Source organism: Elaeis guineensis, chromosome 1 (genome assembly GCF_000442705.2).
Source record: "Elaeis guineensis isolate ETL-2024a chromosome 1, EG11, whole genome shotgun sequence".
Lineage (NCBI taxonomy): Eukaryota > Viridiplantae > Streptophyta > Magnoliopsida > Arecales > Arecaceae > Elaeis > Elaeis guineensis.
In genome coordinates this window covers 84,472,080-84,500,054 of record NC_025993.2, presented here as the reverse complement: position 1 = coordinate 84,500,054, position 27,975 = coordinate 84,472,080, and the positions used below count along the sequence as shown (strand labels likewise).

Genomic DNA, 27,975 nt, shown 5'->3' with positions numbered 1-27,975 from the left:
AGAAACTGGTATTCGGCACTGAAGCTGGGTACTATCTTCTCCTTTGATCAGATGAGCCATCAGTTTGCTGCTCATTTTGTCAGCAGCCGGCGTCCTCGGAGAGGTTCGGAGTCTCTCATCAACATCAAGCAAAAGGAGAGAGAATCCATCCGAACTTACGTCAACCATTTTAACGCCGCCGCATTGGAGGTCCGAAACTTGGACCAATCAATTGCAATGGCCGCCTTGAAAAGCGTTCCTCAAAAGAACGATCTTCTATTTTTTCTGAAAAAGAAGTATCCCAGGGACTTCACTGATTTGCTGGCTCGGGCTGAAGGGTATGCCCGAGCAGAGGAAGCCTTCAAGATGAAGGACGAAAAGGCCACGAAGGAGCGGCAGGCGGGTGACTCCAGCAAACCCGCAGCTGTAAAAGGGCCGAGTGAAGCTCAGCCACATTTTCGAACTCCCCCCAGACACAAGCATGTCCGAACTCCTCCCCGGGCTCGTAGGCAAAGGAGCCCGGACCGCAGAGTTTGATGGAGCTCTCCCCCAGAAAGATTCCACAGCTACGCCCCTCTCAATGCTCTAAAAGCTCAAGTGCTGATGGAGGTCAGGGAGCAGCTGCCAAGGTCGGAAAGGATGTGCACACACCCCGGGAAGTGCAACCCTAACAAGTTCTGCCTCTATCATCATGACCACGGCCACGACACGGAGGAGTGTATTCAGCTCTGAGACGAGATCAAGGAGCTCATCAGATGAGATCGGCTCGACAGATTCATCCGACGCTGGTCTGAGGGTAGGGAAGATCGGTCGAGGGCCCTACCACAGCCAGAGCCGTCAAGGAGGGAAGAATAGCCTGGAGATCGGCCTCCAATTGGGATCATCAACACCATCTCTGGAGGACCTCGACGGAGAGCAGCCAGTGGATCAGCCGGACTGCCCAAGCGGCAGAGGACTGAAGAATCTATAATCTTTACTGAAGAAGATCCCAAGGAGATTCAATTTTCCTATAATGATGCGGTTGTAGTTTCTTTAAATATTACTGACTATGATGTATGCCACATTTTTGTTGATAATGGAAGCTCTACCGATATTTTATTTTACGATGCATTCTCAAAAATATCCATTCTGGATGGTCGATTAGGGCCGATAAGCTCTCCATTGGTTGGGTTCACTAGCGATGCTGTGCCGGTGGAAGGAGTAATAACTTTGATCATAGTTGCAGGTCAGTACCCAAAATAATCTAGGGTGCAAGTGGATTTTTTGGTGGTAAGGGCACCGTCTGCCTACAACGCAATACTCGGCTGACCTGGCCTCAACGCCCTCCGAGCTATGGTATCAACCTACCATTTGAAATTGAAATTTCCTACTAGCCAAGGGATTGGAGAGGTCAGAGGAGATCAAGTCCTGATGAGACACTGCTATAACATAGCCCTACAAAGAAATGGTCAGTCTAACCCCTGTCTGGTTGATGGACTAGACACCCGCGATGACCTTGCTGAAGAACGGGGTGAGCCGATTGAAGATCTTGTCTCAATTCCTTTGAACGATGGGAATGAGGAGCATGTGGTGAAGATCGGCTCCAACCTAGGAGAATAGGTACGTACATGGCTCATCAATTTTCTATAAAAGAATGCGGATGTTTTTGCTTGGGTTTCGATGAACATGCTGGGGATTGATGCGGAAGTCATGGAGCACCGTCTAGCTGTTGATCCCAAACATCGACCGATAAAGGAAAAAATCCAAGGTCATGCACCAAAAAGGCAGAAAGCAATAGCTGAGGAAGTTGATAAACTCCTGAAAGCTAGGTTCATCAGAGAAGTCAACTATCCGAACTGGGTCTTCAATGTGGTTCTTGTCAAGAAGGCGAACAGCAAGTGGAGGATGTGTATAGACTTCAAAAAGCTGAACAAAGCCTACCCGAAGGACAGTTACCCTTTGTCCAGAATTGACCAATTAGTGGATGCAACCTCGGGCCATGAGCTTCTCACTTTCATGGATGCATTTTTTGACTACAATCAAATTAGGATGGCATCAGAGGATGAAGAAAAAACTACTTTTATTACTAACCGTGATCTTTATTGTTATAGGGTCATGCCTTTTGGCCTCAAAAATGCAGGGGTGACCTATCAACGGCTGGTGAACAAGATCTTCAAAGAGCAGATCGGCCGCAACATGGAGGTCTATGTGGATGACATGCTTGTAAAAAGCAAATCCTCAATGAACCATGTCGCTGACCTAGAGGAGACCTTCAGTGTCCTCTGAAAATATAAGATGAAGCTGAACCCTGCCAAGTGCGCTTTTGGAGTAACCTCAGAAAAATTCTTGGGCTTTATGGTATCAGGGCACGGGATCGAAGTAAATCCGAAAAAGATTCGGGCCATCCAGGAAATAACCACCTTGAAGATAATAAAAGAAGTTCAGCACCTTACTGAGAGAGTAGCAGCTTTGAATTGCTTCATCTCAAGGTTGGCCGAACGGTGCCTACCTTTCTTTCAGACTCTCAAGCAGCTGAAGAACTTCTGTTGGACCACTGGATGTCAGCAGGCATTCAAAGAATTGAAGAACTACCTTGGCTCACCTCCGCTATTGACGAAGCCCGAACCTAGAGAGGAGCTATTCTTGTACCTGGCGGTCTCTCCTGTGGCTCTCACAGCAGTTCTGGTTAAGGAAGAAGTAAAAATTCAACGACCGATCTACTACATAAGTTGAGTATTGAGAGACATCGAAATCAGGTATACTAAGTTAGAGAAACTAACTTACACCTTGTTGATTACAGCTCGAAGGCTCCGACCTTACTTTCAAGGGTACACCATAACACTGCTCACCGACCAGCTGATTCAGACGGTTCTGCATCGAGCGGATGCTTCCGGAAGGATAGCGAAATAGGCAGTCGAGCTCACAGAATTCAACATCAACTATCGACCTTGACCGACGATAAAAGCCTAGATATTGGCAAACTTCATGGTGGAATGTACTATCCCAGAAGAAGCCAAACTTAAGCGAGGTGAAACTGACAACCCAGGGCTCCAGCCGAACTCCCCTGAAGAAAGAACAGATCTCCCTGATGGTTTTTGGGCCTTCTACGTGGACGGTTCCTCCAACATGTCAGGTGCGGGTGCAGGCCTGATCTTGATCAATCTGGAAGGGATTATCGCAGAGTGCATGCTGCGCTTCGAATTCTCTGCGATAAATAACAAAGCAGAATATGAAGCTCTGATTGCAGGACTGAGGATCGCCAAAGAGTTGGAAGTAGATCAGCTCCAAGTCTACAGTGACTCCCAATTAGTGGTGGGACAAGTCAGCGAAAATTATGAAGCTCGGGAGGACAGTATGGCCAAGTATCTCGAAAAGGTAAAAGAGATCATCCCCACCTTTGGCAACTTTGACATCAGGCAGATTCCAAGAGCAGAAAATATCAGGGCCGATCTTCTCTCCAAGTTGGCTACACTGGCTCTAGCTGAACTGCCCAAGAAAATCTTCTTCAAAGTTCTAAAGTGCCCAAGTACGAAAGAACAGCAGCTTGTAATGGAGATCAGCCATGAACCCAGGTGGATTGATCCGCTGGTTGCATACCTCAAAGATGAAGTTCTTCCTCATGATGCAAAAGAAGCCCGAAAGCTTAGGAACCAGGCCTCCCGATATATCCTCTACGAAGGCAAGCTGTACAAGAGATCGTACTCTTTGCCCCTCCTGAAATATCTCCGACCTTTTGAAGCCGACTTTGCCTTATGGGAGGTACATGAAGGAGTCTGCGAAAGTCACCTGGGGGCCAGATCTTTATTCTACAAACTACTCCGACAAGGTCATTACTGGCCTAAATGTACCACGACTCTATCGAATATGTCAAAAGTGTGATCGGTGTCAGAGATATGAGAATATCCAAAGACAGCCTGCCTCCAAACATACACCCTTGAGTGCCCCATGGCCGTTTGCACAATGGGGGATGGATATCCTTGGACCTTTTTCCATGGCATCCAGGCAGCGAAAGTTCCTCCTGGTGGCAATTGACTATTTCACCAAGTGGGTTGAAGCTGAACCTTTGGTGAAAATTACAGAAGTCAAAGTGCAGGACTTCGTTTGGAAGTTGATTGTCTGTAGGTTCGGCTTATCCAGAACTCTCATTACTGATAATGGGCGACAATTTGCCAGAGCAAGGTTTGCTGAATTTTGTGAGGACTTAAACATCTCCCATAACTTCACGTCAGTAGCCCATCCGCAGACAAACGACGAAGCCGAGGTTACTAACAGGACTCTGTTGCAAGGAATCAAGGCGAGACTTGAAAAGATGAAGAGAACTTGGACAGATGAGCTTTATCATGTGTTATGGCCATACCAAACTACCCAAAGACTGCCCATGGGGGAGACCCCCTTAGCCTTAGCCTTCGAAACAAAAGCCGTGATCCCGATCGAACTCAAGCTTCTGTTGGTGTGAGTCGTGGCATTCGATGAGCAGTGCAACTCACAGGATCTCAAGGCCAACCTCGACTTGTTAGAAGAAAAATGGAAGACAGCTCAAGTTTGGATGGCAGCTTACAAGCAGAAAGCAGCCTGCTACTACAACTCCCGGATCAAGAGCAAAGCCTTCAGAGCGGGGGACTTAGTACTTCGACGAGCTGCTGTTTCACAACCTAAGAACCAAGAAAAACTCGCCCCGAACTGGGAAGGCCCGTATGAAGTCAAGGAGGTAGTCCGGCCCGGAACATATTATTTAAAAGAGCTCAGAGGAGCAGATCTTCTGCGATCATGAGATTCGAAAAATCTACAAATGTATTATCGATAACTTTGCCTTAAATAAGAGTTACATATTCACATATCTTTTCTTTTGGCATGAGCTTATAACGACAGGAAGTAGCTCCTTCAGACAATCAAAATTAAGCATGTCAGGAACAAGAGGAGAACTTCATCCTGACACAAATGAAGGCCCGATTATTTAGAGATCGGATAGGGGGAGAGGCCCTTGCAACGGCCCTAATGCGCCCCCACAACCATGTTAGAAACAGGAGGAGAACCTCGTCCTAATATGAGCAAGGTCGAAGGCCCAGTTATTTAGAGATCGGATAGGGGGAGAGGCCCTTGCAACGGCCCTTATGCGCCCCCGCAGCCATGTTAGGAACAGGAGGAGAACCTCATCCTAACATGAGCAAAATCGAAGGCTCAGTTATTTAGAGACCGGATGGGGGAGAGGCCCTTGTAACGGTCCTAATGCACCCCCACAGCCATGTTAGGAACAGGAGGAGAACCTCATCCTAACATGAGCAAAGTCGAAGGCCTGGTTATTTAGAGATCGAATGGGGGGAGAGGCCCTTGCAATGGTCTTTTTGCACCCCCACAGCCATGTTAGGAATAGGAGGAGAACCTTGTCCTAACATGAGCAAGGTTGAAGGTCTGATTATTTAGAGACCGGATGGGGGGAGAGGCCCCTGCAACAGTCCTTATGCACCCCCACAGCCATGTTAGGAACAGGAGGAGAACCTCATCCTAACATGAGCAAGGTCGAAGGCCCGATTATTCAGAGACCGGATGGGGAGAGAGGCCCTTACAACGGCCCTTATGTGCCCCCGCAGCCCTGTTAGGAACAAGAGGAAGACCTCATCCTAACATGAGCTAAAATTGATTGAGTCGGGAACAGGAGGAGAATCTCATCCTGACACAAATGAAGATCTGATTGTTTGAGATCGGATAAGAGAAAAAGCCCCTCAACAGCTCCTCTACACCCCTACAACCCCGTTAGGAGCAGAGAAAAAACCCTCGCCCAAACATAAATAAAGGGGGAGAGAAAAAGAAAAAGTGACGAGCTACATCAGAGATAAGAGAAAAATAAACTACATCTAAGACTCAAGGGATTTCATCTCAATGAGGAAGAAAACCCTTGTCAAAAACCTTCAGTCTCTAAGGGGGAGCCCAACACTAGTAGGAGAAAATAGACTTCCTCAAAGTAACGAGAAGTTCGGGCCCCAAGCTCGAATGTCGGGAAGCGTTAAACTCCAATGGCCTCAAAAAGATCTTTGGTCATGAACAAAAAAGGCGAATCAACACGACGATGATCAGGAATCTTCAAACAACGTCGACATTGAATAAGACAGAAGACAAAAGAGGCTCGATAAAAGACAACTCAATGCAAGAATAGATAAGGTAATGAAAAAATTCTTTTTCATTTCATTAGTAAAGTGCGCATTACAAAGCCTTTGAAGGCCCAAAAAAAAAACAACAAGAAAAGAAAAGAATACATGGAAGAACAAAAGGTAAAAGAGGCTCTAGGAAAGCTCGACTTCTTCCGATGTCGGACTCTCGATTTCAGCCATTGTCAGGGATTGCTTTAAGTTCTCAACTTCTTCTTCCAGTCTCCCTTAAAGGATTTTACTTCTCCGACCTCCATCCCTCCTCCATTTCTAGGGTTTCTTCCCCTCCTATCTTCCTTCGCTCTCCATGGCACCAAGGAAACCAAGGGCTTCGAGCCAGAATCCCGAGCTCATCCGTGGGATCGAAAAGTACTCGCGGTCGAAGATGTACCATAAGCATGGGTTCTGGGCGATCAAGGTGAAGCACGACTGGGTCTGTCTCTTCTACCCTTGCCTTCTTCGCCGACCCAAAAGTACGGTGCCTTTCCTCTTGTGGGCCTTGAGACCCTTGGCTAACATCCGAGCCACGTCTGCATCTATATCTGCAATGAAAGAAGATCGGCACAGCTTAGAAATAGAGCAACGACAAAAGGGTGAAGTGGAAGCCGAAGCCCGACGCAGAAAGCTTCATGATATAAGCAGAAGCGACCAGGAGGAGGGGCACTAGCCCGGTCAGTTGGTCCGAAAAGCTCAAACTTGTACTCTGGAGGAATCCCGTACTGAATCCTGATCAGCGAGAGTTCGTCTGAAGTCAGAGTGCTAGGAATGGTGTCCGGTATAAAGATTGAACGAGGCTCATCCACGAAACTAAGATTTTGGGGGGCTGGAATGGACGAACTCCTAGAACTGCTACAGAAGGAAGTGTTGGAGGACATTTTGAATCAAGAGAAAACCCTAAAAAATCTCAAAAAAATCAAAAAAAATAAGAAACAAGGCGCTCGTGGAGAAATCGAATGGGCGTAATGCGAAGGATAAAAAATGGAAGAAGAACAAGAAAGAGAGGGGTTCTAGAACTAACTTAGGCTGGTCCGAAAGATGTAGAAAGGCAGCAAGGGTGATGGGGGTCGACTCGAAGAGCGCCTAAAACTGAGAGGAACACACTGGAGGAAGATGAAGTTCTCGAAAAAGACGAAGGGCTCCAACAGAATTCTCAGGCAAAGTGAAACCCCTGAAGGAGGGGGGCAGGTTTAAATAGGCAACAGGGTCCGATGCAATAATGATTGCAGATCTCCTCTGGCCAATCTGCAACCGCCACGTGTCCCACTCATCATGACAGGTGGCTGAAGGTGGCTGACAACTGATAGAATCATTATTGCACCGTACCTAGAGCAATGCTCTAACAGGAGTTTCGAAAAAATCTTTCTGGATCACCTCAATTTGAAAAGACTTCAGCACCAGCGTGCCAAATGCCAAAATATCTGGACACAATCGAGTACAGAAATCGAGGGAGGCAACTTTGGCTGTGAAAATTTTTCTGTACTTCCTTCATTCGGAACCCAAACTCGAAAGTAGGAGGACTGATGTTGGGTATAAAATAACCCCAGCTGAAGTTCATAAGAGGCCGACCCTCCCAGGGCTCTTCCGGCCTCTGACCTTGTGCGGCATCTTTCTGAACTCCCTCGACTATCCGAGCTTCCGTAATACCATCTGGACTCTCCCAGCAGTCGACCTTCCATAGTGTCCTCCCAGTTCCTCCAATGGACGAACTCCTATCATGCCATCTGGACTTCTCCAATAATGAGCTCCTCTGTTCATCTACCAGACTGCTCCAAATACTCTCTGGGCTTCACTATCAGCCGATTTTCTATAGTGATCGACTACTCTCCGAATCTCTTCCAGACTTCTTCCAGCCACGATCGACTTTACTCCAAACTTCTTTCAGACTTCATCAATGACCGAGCTTCTCCAGCAGCAGGACTTCTGCAGTAACCAGACTCCATCCAAGTTTCTACGATGGTCGATTGCCTTTCAAATTTCATCCGAGCTCCTACAAGAGTCGGACTCTGTTCGAACTTCTACAGTAGATGGATCCCAGATGAACTTCTACAATGGACGAGCTCCACCAGTTGGATCTCTACTCTGAACCTCTATTGCAAGCGAACTTTATCCGAGCTTCTACAATAAGAAGTCTCCATCCAAGCTTCCACGGCAACCGATCTTCGTTCGAGCTTCTATAATAGAATTGAATTCCAGACTCCTCTAGCGGTCAACCTTCCACAGTGTCCTCAAGACTCCTCCAGCAGACGAACTTCCACAATGCCTTTCGAACTCCACTATCGATCGACCTTCTGCTGGATTCCCCATGAAACCGAACCTCTCCAGTGACAGTCTTCAGACGAGCTTCTATATCAGACAAATTTCAGACGGACTTCTCTAGCAATCAGACTCCTATCGGACTTCTCCAATAGAAAGTTCCCGCCCAAGCTTCTACAGCAGATGACTTCAGTCTACAGCATCAACGCCTAAGGCACCCAACAACAGCCCATCAGCGACCTCGAAAATATTCGAGCTTCTCTCAGATTACTGAGACAGAGAGCTATTCTGCTCCACCAGACGTCCCAATCGAGCTTTAGCCATCCGGTCCGAACTCTCTGGCAAGTCACGACAACGAACATTACTCCACTCGCTGTAACAGATTCCACGTGGCCCCACCACTCTCTGGTAAGTCACGACAACGGACACCACTCCACTCTCTGTAACAGATTCCACGTGGCCCCACCACTCTCTGGCAAGTCGCGACAATGGATATCACTCCACTCTCTGTAACAAACTCCACGTGGCCTTGAATGACCCACTACCAGATGGTTACAGACATCGCTGTCAAGTGGTTATGCTCTCCCGTCTATAAAAGAGATCCTCCCAGGTACGTTCTCCTCTAAGCTCAAAATTCTATCTTGAAACTCTACTAAAATCCCATTCGAGTGCTCCATTTCTGTTGAAGCAGAGTACTGACTTGAGCGTCGGAGGGTCTTATCGAGCACCCCCAACTCCGGTTTAGACTTTTCTTGCAGGTCCCGATGACGGCCGCGATCCCCTCGACTCCAGCTTCTCCGGTGTTGGCGGAATTTTGCACCAACAATACTCAACAACAAAATCAGAAATAGAAACAGAGAGAATAATGAAAAAGGGAAAAAGAGTTCTCAAAATACTGGACTCTCGAAGATAGAATAGAAAAGATCGCTAATTCTTAGATTCCCCACAGGCTAGGACTTATCGTCTTTTATAGACCGCGAGTAGACACCTACAGAAGGCTCTTCAATCGATGGATCTGAAGGAAGGCGATCGATCAAAGAAAATATGGTATCTGGAATAAACGATCATTTGATAGTTTGACCGTGAAGAGAAGCAAAGCAACCTATCAAAGAAATACATTAAAAAATAAAATAAAATAATAAAAGATAATATAAAATATGATAAGAAAAAATAAAATAGTTTGCTATCATCACGTGCGTGAGCCGTGTCGGGCCGAGCCAGTGCATGCATGTGGAATAGAAAATCCACATCCCCCCAAGACCCCTCAAGCAAAGGAGGGGAAGGAAAGATGGGTTATAAGCATCTAAAATAAATTATCCCTTTCCAACGTGGGACTAAAGTAGGTGAAGACCAATAGAGGACTTTGGAGGGAAGAGAAATTTTGAGTTTTTCCTTCAGAAACTCTAACAATCCCCCTCAAAACTCAAAATTTTAAAATAAATGATACTAATTATTTAATATCTAAATAAATAAAAATTTTATTACTAAGTATTTATACTATGCAATGGGTGAAGTATTTTAACCTCACTTAGTATAGATAGTTTTCATCTGAAAGAATCGAAATGAACCAAATCTTGAACTACGTTTCTTTGACCCAGATTTTAACTACCACACACATAGTATAGAAGAATCTATCATGGGGTTGTGTATTATTGGCCTGCACAAGTATCTTTCAATTCATGAGAGCACTTAGGGTTTGTCCATGTCCCATAGCCGTGGCCATATACAGAAGCTCTCATATAGGTGAGTCCTCTAAGGATGTATGTAGAGTCACATCTCAAAGAGATTACCTCTTCGAAACTCATTCAGAGCTATGCTCTTCCTCAACATCTATATAAGAGCACTGATCACTATATGGATGGGATAGAGTGAAAACTCCTATATACATATAAAAATATATACTCTTTGGCCAGCCAATCAGCTTATTATTATCATATTGAACCTCCTTTAAGTGGTCTCCTATCATAAAGATTGGGTTTCCACTGCTGGAAGGCCCATTATAAGCTAAGTTCCATCTCCCTCGATGACTCTAGGACCTTAGTCCTATTTAAGCCTTTACTAAGGCAATCAGTAAGATTATTATCAGTTTTCATATAAGATAAAGAAATAATGCCATGAATTTTTTGCTTTCTTACAGATTTTTATCTTACCTTTATATGTCTGCTAATTTTTGAATTTATTAGTTTCTTTTTGCAAACATCTATTGTAGTTTTAGAATCACAATGAACTAAAATAGGAGGAATAGAAGATGAAATTAAAAGAATTTTAAATAAAAGATCTTTAAGCCATTCGACTTCAAAGCAGATAGAGTCAAGAGCTATAAGTTCAGATTTCATTGTGCTTCTGGCTAGAATGGTTTGCTTGATGGATTTTTAAGAAATAGTACTACCACCAAGAAGAAATATATAGCCAAAAATAGATTTTACATTAGATGAATTGGAAATCCAGTTTTTATCACTGTACCCCTCCAATACAACTAGATAACCAACAAATCTAAGATAATATGAAGTAGTACCTTTAAGGCACCTAAAAACTCTTTCAAGAGTAGTCCAATGAATCTTATTGGGATTACTAGTGTAATGACTAAGTTTAGAAATAGTATGAGCAATATCAGGTCTAGTACGATTTTAGAGATATATAAGAGATCCAATGATTTGAGTATATCTTTCTTGATTTATAGGTTTATCAAAGTTCTTCATAAGTGGGATAGAAGGATCATAAGGTGTAAAAATAGAAGAATAATCAGAGAAGCCAAATTCATCAATTAATAATTGGGTATAATGAGATTGAGATAGAGATATAGAATTAGAGGATCGAATGATCTTCATGCCTAGGATTAGATCAGCTTCACCTAGGTCTTGCATATCAAAATGATGGGAAAGAAATTTTTTGACATCATTAATTAAATCAAGATCGAATTAGAGTCAAGATATCATCAACATAAAGATAAAGAAGGACATATTGATCATCAAATCTTTTATGATAGAGATAGTTATCAGATTCATTGATTTGGAAATCATAAGAAAGAATGATACTATCAAACTTTTCGTGTCATTGTTTAGGTGCTTGCTTTAATCCATATAAGAATCTAATAAGCTTGCATATTTTATGCTCTTTATCAGGCACTATGAAACTCTCAAGTTGAGTCATATAGATTTCTTCATCAAGATCTTCATGAAGAAAGGCAGTCTTCACATCCATTTGATGCACAAAAAGATTATGGATGGAAGCAAGAGCAAAAAGGATACAGATAGTGGTAATGCTAGCAACAAGTGCATAAGTGCCAAAGAAATCAATTCCTGCTTTTTGTCTAAAGCCTTGGACTACAAGCCATGTCTTATACTTTTTCACTGATCTGTCAATCCTAAGTTTTTTTTTAAAGATCCATTTATGACCTAATGATTTGGTTCCAAGAGATAAATCAGTGAGAATCCAAGTATTATTACCAATAATTGATTCAATCTCACTATTGATTGCTTCCTTCCAGAATAGAGCATCAGGAGCTCTCATAGCTTCTTGGTATGAGGTAGGTATATCCTCAACTAAGAAAGTAAAAAACCCTTTACTCAAGTTCTTTTCGATCCTAATCCTTTTGCTCCTTTTGGGCTTAGAAGGAAGATCAGGTAGATTTGAAGAAGGATCATTAGGGATTGGAAGACTAGAGATTGTTGATGAACTAGGTAAGGAACAAGAGTTATCATCAGAGGTGGATCTAGAAATTCAATTCTTAAAAGAAAATATATTTTCAAAGAAGATTGCATCTTTGGATTCAATTATGATATTAGTAGATATATCAATAAAATTAGAATGAATAATAAGAAAATGATAGGTATTACTATCAAGAGAATAACCAACAAAGATGGAATCAATAGTTTTAGGACCAATCTTATTTCTTTTAGATTCTAGAATAACAACTTTAGCTAAACACCCTCAGACTCGAAAGTAACTCAACTTTGGTGCATGTCCCTTCCAATACTCATAGGGAGTCTTTTTTTTATCTTTTGATGGAATTCTATTAAGAATGAAAGTAGAGGTCAAAAGAAATTCTCCCCATAAGTTTTTTAGAACACTAGAACTGATGATCATGGCATTAACCATGACTAAAAGAGTTTTATTTTTTTATTCAGCAATGCCTTATACCATATTCTTCATAGAATATACTAAATTCATTTGAAGTATACTCTCCTCTATGATCAGACCTTAGAATTTTGATCTTCTTTTTAGTTTGATTTTTAGCCTTAGCTTTGAAAACCTTAAACTTATTGAAGACTTCATCCTTGATCTTTAGGAGATAAGCATAACAATATTTGGAGAAGTTATCTATAAAGGTTACAAAATAACAACTTCCACCATGGGTTGGATTTCTGCAAGAATCATAAACATCAGTATGTACAAGTTCAAAAAGTTGGATATCTTGATGTGGGATGGATTTGGAAGGTTTTCTAGTTTATTTGGATTGAGCACATATCTCACACTTAGATTTATGATCAATCTTGAATTTAGGAATAAGATTAAAATTGAACATTTTTTAAATGAACTTAAAATTCACATGTCCTAGTCTACCATGCCAAACATCACAATATTCAAAATTCAACATGATTGATTGAGAAGAAACAAAAGAATTTTCATTGAAGGAGAAATTACATTAAGTTTGAATAATCTTTCAGATACAAATCCTTTTTCAATAAATATATCATCTTTGAAAATTACAATCTTTTTAGACTCTAATACAATTTTATATCCTAATTGTACTAATAAGGATCTACTGATGAGATTTTTTCTAATGTTTGGAACATGCTACACATCTCGAAGGATAATATTTTTTTCTGAGGTAAATCTTAGGTTGACATTTCCTTTGCCCAAAATGTTGATAGCTATTTCATTTCCCATAATTACACTTCCTCCACTTGAGTCCTGATAAGAGGAAAAATATACTCTATCAGTGCAAACATAGATATTGGCACCAGAGTCTAACCACCAACCAGTAATTTTATAGGTAAAATTAACTAATGGGATGAAGGATACTGATCTAAAGGTGGATGGTTTACCTTCTACCGTGTTAACCATAGGTTTAGGTTGAGGTTGGTTTTTCTTTTTCTTGATCATAACCTTTTTCTTCTTTTGATAAAAGTATTGATGTGCAAGGTGGTTGTCTTCACCACAAATGAAGCAGAACCTCCCATCATTAGGTTTCTTGAATCCTATCATTTGAGAATTGGGTTTAGGCTGGTTTTGAAATCTACCCCTTTTTTTCTTACCCTTATTTTTGAAGTTCTTGGGTTTAAAGGTTTGGTTCAAGCTATAATGATTCTGACCCTTAGGATTTTATTCTAAGTTTTGAGATTCGATCAGATTTATTTTGGCTTTTATTTGATTTTCCTTTAAGTCTCTAATTCGATATTGGTCTTCTATTCTAATAGCTTGAATCACTAATCTAAGAGTAAGATTGCATTGGGATCTTATAAGATCATGTCCAAAATTAGTCCATGATGGTGGGAGCTTGTCAATTAGATTTGAAACTTCATAGTTCTCATCTAATGTCGGGTCTCCTCTATAAATCTCTTGGACCAAATTTTTGAAATGATGGATTTGGTCATTAATAGAGACATTGTCTACCATCTTAAAGTTGCTAAAGTCACTAATGGTAAACCTCATAGCCCCTTCATTGTCTCTACTATAAGCATCTTTTAGGGTAGTCCAAAGTTCCTTAGCGATCTTGTATTTTCTATAGGTTTCATATAGTACATCTAATAAATAACTTAGAATCCTGGACCTATAATGAAACTCAATTTTTTCAGATGACTTATCATTTCTAAAGGTATTTGAGGAATCAGAAGATCTGGAAGAGGATCTTACTCTACATGAGGAAGATGACACATCATAAGGTGGCATTTTTCTAATGGCAGTGATTAGGCCAAGTGTAATTAATCAGGCCTCAAGTTGTTCCTGCCATCTATAGAATCCATGACCATTGAATTTTTCAGATTTAAGGATCAAAGCTCCTCAGCACTCATGATAAAAAAGATAAGATTACAAAAAATTTTGATTAAAAAGGGTTTAAATAGAGCTACAAATAGAGTTTATAGTATTTTAGGAATGTTACATAGGAAACCCATAAACAGATAATAGTAATCCGCCTTTAATGGATGATAATGCAGTAATTCTATATTTCAAATGAATTAAATTACTAAAAATAGAACTACAAATAAGAATTAAAGTCTATTAGGACTCTCTGGTTTCAAAATAGAAGTTAGAAATTTGAAAAAAATAACACTATTTGTCGGGTAGTGTTGTATAGAGTAACAGGAGCGACCATAGTTTATCAATCTTTAAGAAATTCAGTCAAAGTAAAATACCAAAACCTTATATCTGGATAATGAAAATTCGAAGAAAATGAAATCAGAATGTAGAGATCGTTAAAATATTTGTCTTAGGATGCTAGAACAGAGTCCTTCTACAAACAGTATTCTATTGAAGAGAGGATAGATTTACATAAAAGATTTTGATAAACTCTAAGGTTATTTAAACTATGTGATAAGGATAAAAAAAAAATTTAAACTTAGTGAGAGCCTGGTTGGATTGGCTTGTTAATGTATGAAGCAGAAGAAGAAGAAAAAAACTCTGAAAGCATGTGATCACTGTCTTAAGGCAAATTTTTGAACCTCATACTAGTGATTATCAAAAATTCTACCCCAAGACTCTTGGAAATAGAATAGAAAAGATCGCTAATTCTTAGATACTCCATAGGCTAAGACTCATGATCTTTTATAGGCCATGAGCAGATGCCTGTAGAAGGTACTTCGATAAGAAAATACGATATCTGGGATAAACGATCATTTGACCATTTGATTGCAAAGAGAAGCAAAGCGACTGATCAGAGAAATATGTTAAAAAATAAAATAAAAAAATAAAAAATAATATAAAATATGATAAAAAAATAAAATAATTTGCTATCATCGCACGCATCGAGCTAGGCCAGCACGTGCATGTGAAATAGAAAATCCACATCCCCTCAAGGTGTTGGTGAATATAGGTGATTTTATGCATGTATTTCGAAACTTTTTCGAATAAATTATAGTAGAAGATAATTAGATTAATCAAATTAATCTCACATACATATGATCTAATCATCAAATCAACCTACTCTAGGATCTATGACATGATATGTTACATATAAAATCTAAAATAATCACATGATAAAATCTGCATGCATGGATGTAAGCAGTAGATCATATCTACTTCTAATCTGAGTTCAAAACTCGATACTTAGTATAGATTGATAATCATTGCTACTGAGAGACATGGTAAGGATGATCTTTGCTAGTTGCTCGCAGCCACATATGCATCCGGCTTCTATGGGAAGTCCACTCAAAGTCTCGATTTGATCGGTCTTCTCAGGAGTGCTAGCTCATGCAATGACCTTCTTCTTGACTGATCTAGATCTTTTTTTCAAATCTCTAGAATCTTTCTAAAAATTGAAGATGATCATCTGGAGGAGATGAGTATATAGAAGAAAGATGGAGAAGAAACTATTTTCTTTCTTATTTTTCTCTCTTCCCAAATCCTGAGGTAGAAACCCTAGAAGACTAGGTTTTGCGTACACCCCAAGAGAGAGGACTCTCCTCCTCTTTTTCATGCCAAAAACCACACCTCAAAGCCCCTCAACATGAAAAACTCCATCTCTGATCTCTTACATGCACAAAAGTAAGAAATAGACCCCTTTTTATTGGCGTGTAAAAGGGTTGGGTGAAGAGTCCTAAGAATCTTGGACTCTTCAAGATATGTCGCCCTTCCACAAATTCCACACCCCAAAAGAAATAAGGGATGCCCCTTGTTTTATTTTTTTATATGAAATCAAATCTAATCTAATTTCCCACAGTAAAAATCCTCCTCAAAGTGTTGCACACATAAGGAGAAAAAATAAGTTGCCGTGTGGAGTGATTTGGATAAGAACAGATTCTCTTAATGAGGAATGTTTTGAAATCCAATTTTAAAATTTTTCTTTTATCAAAACCAAATTAGATTTGGATGTAAGAAAGAAAGGGGGAAGACCTCTTTGGTGTGAAAAAATCTCATGCAAAAACTATTTGTGCGTGCAGATAGATGGCATCAAAAATTATGGTGCAAGTGGAGGAAGAGTCCAATACAATGTGGACTCTTGGTTTCCTTATTTGAATCCACATCAAATCACATCTGGTTTAGCCCAAATAAAATATATAAAATTTAATCTAATTAGGTTCATAAATTTTTAATCAAATCTCAATCAAATTAAAAATTGATTAAACCAAAGTTTTGATCAAATCAAAGATAATTCTCCCTTAGCGATTAGGTCATCTCATAACTTAATCGAGTCAAAACTAATTGAATCCAATCCAATTAGATTTTGTTTAATCCTCTTTTCTCAATCAAATTGAGCTAATAAGTAATTTAATTATTAATTAATTTTTTATTAATTCACTAACACTTGGTGAATAAATTTATTATAACTTTTGTATAAGATTAATCATCAATCGAATTGATGATTAAGCCCTTGAATGATTCTCAATCGTTAATCAGCCACATGATCAGTCAGAAATTTTTTTAAGTGTGACCCCATAGGTTCGAATCTAAGTCGGTAGCACAAGAATAAATTTTTGAACCAATCGATGTAACCATCTAGCAATGGTGACCCAACGTCCGGATAGATCGAATGATGGCGAAGTAATATTCAAGAACCTATTGACATATGATTATTGTATAATTCATCTTTTTGACCCTAATGCTCAAGGATGACCTAAGATTTAACTGTCAATCCTAGATAAGTTATCCATATTGTATTTTAATCTTTCAAATCCATCACATAGATTACCTAAGCTCAGGTTTTGCTAAATTGAAATACATTGATACATTAACTCCTACTAATTCAGAGGGGTCAATCTCATCTTGATTCATGCACCGACTTGACAAGTACTTAACTGCATCCAGAAATCTTTCGTTACTGAATTAGAAACTCAGTTAGTCTGATATCAAAGTACAGTGAGTTGCTTGCAAGTCATCATGGTGATCTCAGATCGGAGGGACACTTATACCCATATCCTTCACGAGCTATTCTTGATAGCAGAGTACTCTACAGTTGGTCATGTTCAGTGATGATATACTCTTACATCTAACCTGTATGCCATACCAGTATCTCTACATCATTTGGTTACGAGAATAACCAACACATATGGCACACAACAACCTACACTTGATATCGCTATCATCCTAATAATAGCGTATCGTTTGGTCGCAAACCAGTTTAAGAATTACGCGATAAATCCTCCTTTATCGATCAAAGTAATCCTAAGAACTTCATTACAACATAGGAGTTCATTAGAAGATGTAATCTTATGATGAAAAAGGCCAAATAATTTTTATTATTTATCAATTCATATATAATTATAATTAGCACAATCGTCAAACGATTGACTTTAGGATACATTTTTCAACAACTCTCACTTGGACTAAAGCCAATCAATATAGTATCATATACCCATCTTTGATTTATCATCTCAAAACTCCTAGATATTGAGACTTTAGTAATCCTTTCCGTCAATCTTCTAAAGATTGACGTTACCTTAATAGATTTCTCGAACAAGGTAGTAGCGATACAAAATGCTTGATAAGCTAATAAGATTTTGGCTCCTTGGCATGAGCTATGGCTTCAATGCTATATAATACAGTAGGACCATCATCAGAAGATGCCACTTTCAGCTTGCTAATAAATTTGTACAATCACATAGCTTTCTTGCAATCATCGAATGCTGTAATGTATTCTGCCTCGTAAATTGAATTGGCTATATTACTCTGCTTGAAATTTTTTCAGCAAATTGCTTCATTATTTAGGATAAGGATGTATTCTGACATGTTCTTGCTATTATTATATCCAACTAAAAATTAGAGTCATACTTTATAAGTTTTAAGTCAGATTCTTCATAACTAAATCACTGGTCCTTAGTATTTCTCAAATATCTAAGGATGACCTTCCAGTGATTTTGATCCAAATCTTGTAGGTATCCATTCACTACCCTAGTGAGTATGCCATATCCAGTCTCATATACGGTGCACATGAAAGAATAGATTCTACTCATAAACACTCTATGTATGTTGGACTGAGATAATCCAAGCAGCCTCTTAGATGTATCTCTATAGATCTTCATCCCTAAGATGAGGGATGCTTTTTCAAATCTTTTTATGGAGAACAATGATAATAGCGAAACCTTTATTCTCTATAATGTAAGAAATATCATTCTCGATTAAGAAAATTTCATTCATATACAAAATAAGAAATACACTCACAAAACTATTAACTCATTTGTATTTACAGGGTTTATCTTCGTTCTCAACGAAGCCATGCATTTTGATCATTTATCAAAATATACGTTCTAACTCCAAAATATTTAGTATTACCACAGGAGAAAATATCTCGCTATGGTCAATACCATAACATTGACAATATTCTTAGACAACCAGATGGACTTTGTAGGTCTCTTCCTTCTCGTCTGTGCTCTCTGATCCTATTAAAGATCTACTTACACCCTATGGGCTTTACCCTTTTGAGTGGATCAATGAGTGTCCATACACTATTGACCATTATAGACTTCATTTCGGACTCTATGGCTCCAAGCCATTAATCAGAGTCAGACCTTTATATGGCATCCATATAGGAGATCAGATCTTTATTATTCTCATCGAGTTCAACAGGATCATGTCCCATATCAAGATATTGAAGTATCTATTCGACGAACATGATACTCTATTGGATCACCTTAATGGTACCTCTACAATGGGTTCTGAATTTGATCTAATCAAATATGATTCTGTGGGTTTACTAGATTGTGTCGATTCTTCTATCAGTCGAACTTCATAAGTTTCACATTAGAGGCATCAGCTCCTTCATCAAGGTACTCTTTTTTTAAAAAAAAAATACCAAACAACTCTTATTCTTTAGCACGATAGAAGTTATATCCCCTCGATTTTTTGGGGTTATCCTACAACATAATACATATAGGATCGAGATCCAAGCTAATTGGTCTGCAAATGCTTGACATAAAATAAGCACTCCCAAACTCTAAGGTAAAAAAGTATTGGCTTATGCCTAGTCCATATCTCATATGGAGTCTTTGCAATTGATTAATTCAAAATCTAGCTCAGAACATAACAAGTAGTCCCAAGAGTATAACCCTAAAAGGAGACTGACAGACTTGTAAACCCCATCATAAATCAAACTATGTCTAACAAAGTTGATTCTAATAAGAGAGAATCCTATTCTTTTTTAGATATGTCAAAAATCTCACTGAAAAGGCATTCTTCTCTTTAGTTTGATCGAAAAGTTTCAATGCTCTTCCTAGTTTGTTTCTCTATCTTATTAAAAAATTATTTAAATATTTTAAATAATTTAAATTTATGATAAATATATTCATAGATCCAATACATCAGTATGTATCAGATTCAAAACATCATTGGCTCATTCATCTTTTCTAGCAAAAGGTGATTCGGTCATCTTACTAAAGGGATAGGATTGACAGGTTGACAATGATTCACAATCATTGACTTCGAGAATTATCTCCTGTTGATCCTATTCTTGTTTATATGACTGAGTCTAAATTGTCAAAGGTAGGCTTCCATGACATTATCTACTCTAAAGAGTTTGTTTGTTGTGTACAGTACACTAACAGGCTATATAAATATCATTTCTTAGTTGTCCACGTGATTTTGACATCATTCATAATGATATCATAAAATCATTAGATAATAGTGATAATCACTAAAATAATATTGTTAGAATTGAAAATAGACTCGATGATTCCTAAAATCAAGTTTGGAATATAACTTCTATCTCTAATGTTCAGGAACCTCTTGCTATTTTCAAACTTTCTACTGACCTGAAGTAGTGGTAACAATTTGCATGGACTTCTAATGTCCAATATCGAGGTAGTAGTATCATAGATAGAAAAATCACAAGGTGTTATCATATAAGTACCTTGTCTAGCAATCCTTCCTGATTTTTCTTCCTTAGCCTGATCGAATCAAAAGACTCTGCTAGACTAGGTTAACCTTAGACTCTTTTATCAGTTCAGACTTATTAACCCAAGCATGACTCTTTAGCACCTTCTTTTTCTTTTTCAAAAGATTGTTGCCCCACTGAAGACACATCTTCAAAGGTACAAAAGAACTCCTTCGATATTTGAAAGATTTTCTCCCACTGAGCATCATTGAATTTACAACTAAATTCATATTCTTTATTGCTCTCAAAAAACACCACATGGTGATATGATCAATTGGCCACTTCTGATAAGTGCCTTTGATTGCATCATGTGTGTTGAATATGAGAACATCAGGTGCTGAATCCATAATCATATTTAGGATTCATTCATGTTCTAGAACTATTTGCAACTTCCGACACCATCTATCAAAGTTGGATCTTATAAATAAGTCATTGTCAAACAGTGAATGAAGCAATGGATATTTAGCCATAACTGAAAGAAAAATACAAGACCTCAATGTTTATGAATTGATTAAACCTAAAGACTTGAATTTTAGTCTAAAGGTTTTCTCACTATTTTATACAAATTGGTAGGCTCTACCTCCAATTTGAGAAATTACTTTAATCCCTTAGCAGGTACTAGAATCCACACAGACTGTTTATAGACTTGAGGATGGCTTGATCAATCATATGCATCTATGGGTAGGTTCTCAATTAATTATTTCTTCAAATAATTTTTAGTAATTAATTTTACCTCAGATTTCATTTCAGTAGGTGATGGGCCTCCACTGAACTTTTTGGTTAGGTCAAACCATTAACATGAACCTTCTCAGTGATTCTAACTAATGAATAATCAGATCAGAGGATGACTCGATCAATCCAACCATTATTAGATAGTACAATAGAGTCATCATATGATGAATGATAATTCCATCATTTAGAGAGAACATCAAATGGATAGCACCTGCAATGTCAATCAGAAATAATGGATTCATTATCATTCACCTTAATGGGAGGCTATGATCCAATTATCTTCATAACTAGCTCATTTTATAGATCTAATAATTTAAAATATTTAATTAATTTAAAAAAAAAGAAGAAAAGATCAATCAGTAGACCACAATCTTCTCACTGACTTCATCAAGTTACTTAATCAGATTAGGGTCATGCTAAACGAATTGACACCTAAATCAGTCACACTGATCAACCTTAATGGCATGGGTCAACTCGAATCATTTAGCGATCTAATCAAGATATAATCCATCAAATTGATCAGATAAGTGAGATCGATGGGAGGGTCTGCTAAGCTTGTCTTAGACACCATCAAAATAGCCAGGTAAGCCGCTCCCAATTAAAAACTATCAATCAAAATGCCAAACTTATCTTAGACACCAATTGGTTAATTAGTTTCAATTTGACCAACTTAATGATTCGGGTTCAACCACTGAGCCACAATGAAAGTCCATTTGGTCTAATCAAAGATATGGACTTGACCATCTATAACTATTGTATTGGTTCTAGAGAAACTCTGATTTAATCTAATTCAATATTTGATTAGATTTAATCAATTTTTCTATATAGTCCATTAACTCTTTGATTCTAACCTTAAATCTAATCCAATTAAGAGGATCTGATTTGAGCTAACCCATGCCCAGATGTTTTATGCACTGTCATTAGATTTTAAATCATAATTCTAGATCTAATCGATTCTTCATTTAATTTTCAATTAAGTTTAGCATCAATATGGGTTTATGTTTAGGTTTGAAATAATTTTAATTTTTTATTTTATAAATAATTTATAATAAATATTATACAAAATTTTTTTATTCTAAAATTGGGTCAACTCAATCAACATTGAGCCGACTATACAAGGGGACTGGGTCAACTCAGTTCAAAACTGGGTCGGCTCAGTAATTGTGCGAGCATGATTTAAGGAGTTTCAGATTTGAAAAATCTTGCATAATCTTAAACTAAAATCAATCATAAATACCTTTTAGATCACGTCTAAATTTTTTTATGATTCAAGATTTTATTTTCTCATGATTAAAATAATTTTAATCATATACATTAGATATTTTATTTTTCATATAACTTTGTATCACATACAACAGACCTAGGGTTTCAAGATCTAAGATTTTGCAGAAAAATAAGTTCTTCCTTTCGTGTTCTTCTTCATGAGATCTAATCACATGGCACCCCTACACACTATAAGAGCACCCCATCGAATGAAAAGAAAGGACCTTTAAATCTTCTTGCTTCGATGATCGGACGGCCTAGTGATCAACCCAATCTAAGTATTTGCTAATCGGACCATCTAATCTAATCACATATCATATATGCTTGAATTTAGATCTAATTTAAATTTTATCAGATCTGATTATATTCTTAGATCACATCTAAATCAGATTATAAACATCACATGCATGACATAAAATCAGATTTTATCAACGATCAGCACAAACTAGGATAATTTTTTCATTGTAAAGGGTAAACCTTACAGCAGGACAATCTTATATCAGTTTGTGCGATCAACCATTAATTAAATTCAGATCTAGGATATTACATATCAGATCTAAATAAAATTAAATTTTAGATTTAATATGTACATATAACATGTCATAACGAACCTATACTCTGATACCACTGTTGGTGAACGTAAGCGATTTCATGCATGTATTTTGAAATTTTTTCGAATAAATTATAATAAAAGATTATTAGATTAATCAAATTAATTTAATATGTATATGATCTAATTATCAAATCAATCTACTTTAAAATCTATGACATGATATGTTACATATAAAATCTAAAATAATTATATAATAAAATCTGCATGCAAAGATGTAAGCAGTAGATCACATCTACTTCTAATCTGAGTTCAGAACTCGATACCTGAGCATGGGTCGATGATCGTCATTGCTGAGAGATATAGTAAGAATGATCTTTACTGATTGTTCATAGCCACATACATGTCCGACCTCTATGGGAAGTCTACTTGAAGCCTGGATCTGATCAGTCTTCTTAGGAGTACTAGCTCATGCGAAGATCTTCTTCTTGGCTGATCTGAATCTTTTTTTCAAATCTCTAAAATCTTTTTAGAGATTGAAGATGATCATCTGAAGAAGATGAGGATGTGAAAGAAAGATGGAGAAAAAACTATTTTCTCTCTTATTTTTCTTTCTTTCTAAATCCTGAGGTAGAAATCCTAGAAGACTAGGTTTTGCGCACACTCCAAGAGAGAAGACTCTCCTCCTCTTTTTCACACCAAGAACTATGTCTCAAAACCTGTCAACATGGAGAACTCCTTTTCTGGTATCTTACATACAAAAGTAAGAAATAGACCCCTTTTTATTGATATATAAAAAGGTTGGGTGAAGAGTCCTAAGAATCTTGGACTCTTCAAGATATGTTGCCCTTCCACAAATTTCACGCCCCAAAAGAAACAAGGGGCGCCCCTTCTTTTATTTTTCTATGTGAAACAAGATCCTAATCTAATTTTTTACAACAAAAATCCTCCTCAATGTGATGCACACATAAGGAGAAAAAATAAGTTGGTGTGTGGAGTGATTTGGATGAGAACAGATTCTTTTGATAAAGAATATTTTAAAATCTAATTTTAAAATTTTTTTTTTATGAAAATCAAATCAAATTTGGTCATGAGAAAGAGAGAGAGAAGACCTCTTTGACATGAAAAAATCTCATGCAAAAACTATTTGTGCGTGGAGATAGGTGGCATCAAAAATTATGGCGCAAGTGGAGGAAGAGTCCAATACAATGTGGACTCTTGGTTTTCTTATTTGAATCTAAACCAAGTTACATCTCGTTTAGCCCAAATAAAATATATGAAATCCAATCTAATTAGATTCATAAATTTTTAATCAAATCTAAATTAAATTAGAAATTGATGGAACCAAAATCTTAATCAAATCAAGGATAATTCTCCCTTAGTTATTAGGTCATCTCATAACCTAATCGGATCAAACCTAATTGAATCCAATTCAATGAGATTTTATTTAATCCTCTTTTCTCAATTAAATTGAGCTAATCAATAATTTAATTGCTAATTAATCTTTCATTAATTCACTAATACTTGATGAGTAAATTTATTGTAACTTTTGGATAAGGTTAATCATCAATCGAATTGATGATTAAGCCCTTGAACGATTTTCAATCATTGATCAGCCACATAATCAGTCAGAAACTTCTTTTGAGTATAACTCCATAGGTTCGAACCTAAGTCGGTAGCATAAAAATAAAATTTTGAACCAATTGATGTAACCATCTAGCAATGGTGACCCGACGTCCGGGTAGATCGAATGATGACGAAGCAATATTCAAGAATCTATTGGCATATGGGTACCGTATAATTTATTCTTTTGATCTTAATGCTCGAAGATGATCTAGAATTTAACTGTCAATACTAGATAAGTCATCCATATTGTATTTCAATCTTTCAAATCCATCACATGGATTATTCGAGCCCAAATTTTGCTAAATTAAAATACACTGATACATTAACTCCTACTAATTCAAAGGGATCAATCCCATTTTGACTCATGCACCGACTTGATAAGTACTTGACTGCATCCAAAAATTTTTTATTACTAAATTAGAAACTCAGTTAGTCCGACATCAAAGTATAGTGAGTTGCTTGCAAGTCACCATAGTGATCTCAGGTCGGAGGGACGCATATCCATATCTTTCATGAGCTACCCTTGATAGTAAAGTGCTCTGCAGTTGGTTATGTTTAGTAATGATGTACTCCTACATCTCACCTGCATACCATACCAGTGTCTCTATACCATTTGGTTACTAAGACAATCAACGTATATGGCACACAACAACCTACACTTGAAATCATTATCTTCTTAATAATAGCATATCGTTTGATCGTGAACTAGTTTAAGGATTATGCGATAAATCTTTCTTCATCGATCAAAGTAATCCTAAGGAATTCATCACAACATAGAAGTTTATTAGAAGATGTAACCTTGTGATAAAAAAAATCAAATAACTTTTATTATTTATCAATTCATATACAATTATAATTAGCACAATCGTCAAACAATTAGCTTTAAGATAGATTTTTCAACACAAGACCCCCCGAGCAAAGGAGGGGAAGGAAAGATGGGTTATAAGCATCTAAAATAAATTGTCTCTTTCCAATGTGGGACTAAAGCAAGTGAAGACCAATAGAGGACTTTGGAGGGAAGAAAAATTTTGAGTTTTTCCTTCAAAAACTCTAACAATCAATTCTTGAGAACACCTTCCTCTGACTCAAAGATCATCGAGTACGTGCGCAACGAAGGGGCAGGTCTAGGTGCACGTTCCTCCGTCATTTCCACACCATCTTCTATGGATAGGCTGAAGATCTCTTCTCCCTCCTAGAGACTAACCCCTTGCCCAAGACCATCTTCTTCTACTTCCATCTTATCCAGCTCTCCCTCCCCTAGGTTGTGCCACACATTGTCTCTACCATGTCACACTATCTTTGTACGATAATGCAGCAGCTCTACAAGTTGCAAATGCTCTGCTTCACCTCAGAAGCCACAGCAGTATCTAACAACATGATCAATGCCTAATCTGAGCATCCTCCATGCTCATGACTTGCTACCCAACGACATTGCAGACATCGTCAGGTCACTCCGGATGATGCCTCTAGCAATGGAGGATGATGAGATAGCCGACAACATGCAGAATTATTATCTCGATAGTGTAGAGGAGAAAGAGGAGGGAGAGTATAGGTGGTGCACTAGCAAGTAGGTCTTATATGATGAAGGTGGAGCACTTGACTTACATTCAAGAAGACAGATTTCAAGAGGAGTTTGCAATATGCTAGGAGGAATTAAGTTGGGGCCGGAGTGAGCCGACTGCCTTGCTCCCATGCCTTCCATAGCCAATGCTTTGATCAGTGGCTAAAGGAGTCATCGACCCCATCTTTGTAGATACCTTCATGGTTATTCCTTTTTTTCTTTTCTTTTTTTTTTTTGCTTAATGGTAGAATAGATATTGATAATCCTGTTTCTATTTTCAGTATTTTGAACCGGGCAATTGTTGGTTGCTCATGATTTGTGTCTCAAAATACTTTAACTCCCCTTGTCTTTTGTCCAACACACTGGATGTAGGGGTGCAAATGGGTCGAACTAGATCGGATCATGAGTAACCTTGATCTGATTCAGTTTCTTGATCAAATCTGAATATTATACACTAATTCAGTCCAATAGAAGATCGGATCAGATGGGATTGGGTTCATGATCAAATTTCTTAACCCAATGGGTCAGTTAGATCGAGTCAGATCCCTGTATAACCTGATCCTGATCTATAACATACATGTTTGGTTCGGATCTGGGTCCAAGTTAGTTTGGATCTGAGTTATAAGAAACAATCATAAAAAAATTATGTAAATAATGGCATGGGGCTCACTCACCCATCCAAACTTTTCAGGAAGCTATATGTATTCTAACTCATACTCAACTCAAATTAAATTGAGCCAACTTGAAGCAATATGAGTTCCAATCGGGTAGTGTTGGTTAACATCCTGAGAGTTGCCCTTCTAGCTTTTGAGAGGCATTAAACCTATAAGCTTTATTAGTTTGAGTTTTTATTAGGTCTGCCTTTAGGCAGAGCTCAAATTCTTGGTATAAGTACAATAAAAGTAGTGCTTATGACTGATATTATTACTATTATTATTGTTTATCTATATATTTGTCAAATCTCACTGTATGATGCAAACTTTTTATTATGAGTTTTTAACCAATCTATATGCTATACTTCAACTCTGTTCCAATGTACCAAATACTTTTTAGCGATAGCAGTCGGAGCTTCCATCTCTCCTTATATCATACCCTCTTTTAAATACTAAAATAAACTACAAAAATAATTATTAAATTTATTATAAATATATTGATTATTTGTACCATAACCATTATCAAATGCCCCTTGTCTTGGTTTCTTTTGGTACAGTGAAAAGGGAGTTGGAAGGGGGCGACTCAGCACAGCTACCTCCCCTGGGCACACGTAACCATAGGGCCCCAACCCCCGCTTGAGAATGTTTGATTCAAGATCGAGTTTGGATAAATGGACGGCCTTCTCCCCACCATATGGGCAAACCCAATGGGTGAGTATGTCACTCCAGCACCACCGAGGGCCAAAGAATCAGATGCCACTTTTAGACCCTATGTCTAGGCCACCAAGATACACTCCCTCTCGATCATTCACACCCTAGCATTTAATTGAAGCCCGAGCTCCATCGTGACTCAAACCTAGGTCACTTGGTTGGAAATAAATGGCCCATTCCACTGGGTTGCCACCTCAGTGGCACCCCTTGTCTTGGTTAAAATATGTTCACTTGGACTTGCCAAACACTAGTGGATCAACTGATTCAAATTATAGCTAACAGTAATATAAACATATCTCATAGTTTTGAGTATTCGAGTCTAGTATTGGGTTCGGGTCAGGTCAGGTCAGATGGGATCATTTATCTCAAGATCCAAATTAATTCAAAAGTCTCCATGGGTTAGGAGGGATCAAAATTCAATGAAGGCAGACCCAACCTAAAAAATGGAATGGGTCCATGAGTCCTTTGAAACGGTTCAGGTTGAGTCATGTGGGTCAGAT

General features: G+C 38.1%; 1 pseudogene; it reads left to right on the top strand.

The window, feature by feature from the left end:
- Positions 1–6,408: 6,408 nt before the first annotated feature.
- Positions 6,409–26,303, top strand: LOC109504865 (uncharacterized; annotated as a pseudogene).
- The last annotated feature ends 1,672 nt before the right edge of the window (positions 26,304–27,975 follow it).